A 2,531-nucleotide genomic window follows, 5' to 3' on the forward strand; every position below is an offset into this window, starting at 1 on the left:
CTAATCACTTTTAAATGCAACTATCGTCATGGAGAGTGTTCTATCATTCAGTTGTAATTCAACTTATTTAAGTTAATAATATCAACTTCTGAATTAAACAACAAAATTAAAGATAATACGTTTATTACTCACAAGTAGAAACACATCTGAGGGATGAATGTCCCTGTACCAATATTTATACCTTATGCTTTTGATAAAGCCTAGTCACTATCAGTGAACTATGGCTGTTTGCATAAATACTGTGGGAAAGTCTATTTAGACAAATGTTAATATTGTTGAAATACTTATCTACCAAATAATATACGAAATACTTATATCTAACACATGCTTAATCAAAAAAAAACATACATAAAATATTAAAGAGATTAATAAATAATTATTTAGAAAATTATTTAGCTTTTGTTATTATAAGGAGCAAACAACCGACATCCACCATTACGATTTAAATTTGCCTGGACAGTGGAAGATAGGCGAAGTTCGATGTTCAGTTCCTTCCAGAATTGATTTGTTGGTCCGAAATTCGATCAAAAATATTTTCTCCAACCCCACATATCTAACTCGACAATCTTTCTATTCTCGACTTCCGATGAGGTTCTCGGCGACATACTGGAATATGGATAAGATCAAAGATCTGATGAACCAGATATTTGAGGCGTTGGTAATGTAACGATTACCTCAAATCTTCTTCATCTTCTTTATCGCAGATCTGGTAACCGTCATACGTTGTTTCTTTTAATCAACGCATCCTCTGTAATTTCAAATGAAGACTCCAACATAGATGTACCTGTATGATGGGATCACCTCAATTTCTGTTACTTCTGGCACGTTATTACACGGGGTGTTACAGAAATAAGTACCGAGCTTTGGAGGGTGTAAACTAGATGCAATAAACAATCGCACAGTGCGTTCAACAGCGTGGTTAAGGGCATTTTTTTTAAGAAGATCACAATAATTTAAAATGCGAAGCCGGTCCTGTAAGTGAGTTGGCAACACAGAGGTATAATATGATAAAAACTTTGTCGCTACATAGATGGAGAATTGCCGTTTATCTAACGTCTATTTGTAAGATAAACATAAACAACTTAGTACTATGCATGATGTTTAGACTAAATAAATTTAAATAAGTACCCTATAGGCAGCACTACGTAAATTTATAAACACAAAGAAGAAAAAAATGTAAGTTACGTAAACATTTGTCGGAAAATAAGCATCATCTAGATAATTGTAAGGTTATTAAGGAAAATTTGTAGACTTACCAAAAAGTCAAATAAGTCTTCAAAAGTTTCACACCCTCACATTTAGGAAATCGCGAAGGATGTACGACATGCAAATCTGTGTTGCACTAAAAGTAATTATTGTGAAAATTCAAAATTCTGTCCCGCGTGAAGCAAATTTGTTTGTAAAATAACACCCTATGGAAAAAACTAGGCTCTGCAGCACTTTTCTGTCGAAACCATTAATGAAAATTAACTCGCGGCTGAAAATTAGTTTCAACTAAGTTTCGTTATAAATGATAACAATGCAGNAAGCAAATTTGTTTGTAAAATAACACCCTATGGAAAAAACTAGGCTCTGCAGCACTTTTCTGTCGAAACCATTAATGAAAATTAACTCGCGGCTGAAAATTAGTTTCAACTAAGTTTCGTTATAAATGATAACAATGCAGCAACTGCTCTTTTAAAATTTGTCACACTATCACATGAGAGCAGCCAACGTTCCCTGCTATTTCACGTGTACTATTTTGAAGATTATCTTCTTATTTGATGTTGAGGATCTCGTCCCTGCAGCGTCGATATGCTTCAAATCCGAAAATACGTATCATGTCACATTATTCTAACAACAACTGTTCTATAGTGACTGACCTACACTAATATTTATTTTTTTATTTATTATTAATACTTGTGAGGCTCATGGAGCCTATCACAAGGAGATATAAGTACACATATTATATAAGCTCTTTTGATAAAGCGTAATCAACTAATTGTCAACATTACAAAACACACATTGTGTCAGTTTTAAAGTACACCGTTAGCACTAGTGATGGGTCGTTATTCCGTTAACGTTATTTTGGAACGTTATTTTGTTGCAACGTTACGGAACGTTACTATGTGTCGTATAACTCGTTACTGAGGAACGTAAAGTGGCAAGCGCTGTAACACAACAGAACAGATGAACGGAACGGATCGACTATCGCGTTCGGATCCGCGGCGACCGCGACGTCGCGCCGGGTCGGGTAACGCGCTGTTCGCAACGGCAAGGGCGCAATACGCAACAGGAACAGATTGATGAGGGAGGCCGACCGACCGACCACTAGTCTCATGAGTCTCATGAGTGGGGAGAATAAAGAATATGTGATGTGACAAAGTGAAATATTTTTAATAATAAAAAAATTATAATGATGATGTTAATATATTACTAATTATATAGGACACTATTATTTTATTTATGAACTGAAACTGACTTGTATGTAATGAAAATAAAAATTAACTTTTCAACAAATAACAAATGAAACACCCAAAAGTTTTTTTTTT

At 34.5% G+C, this 2,531-nt stretch overlaps 1 protein-coding gene across 1 annotated transcript in view; it reads left to right on the top strand.

Annotated features, from left to right (window-relative positions):
• Positions 1–2,531, top strand: part of LOC108745096 (cubilin homolog) — a 72,559-nt gene that overhangs the window by 69,043 nt on the left and 985 nt on the right.

This window comes from Agrilus planipennis, unplaced genomic scaffold (assembly GCF_000699045.2).
Source record: "Agrilus planipennis isolate EAB-ADULT unplaced genomic scaffold, Apla_2.0 scaffold37, whole genome shotgun sequence".
In the NCBI taxonomy this organism is placed as follows: domain Eukaryota; kingdom Metazoa; phylum Arthropoda; class Insecta; order Coleoptera; family Buprestidae; genus Agrilus; species Agrilus planipennis.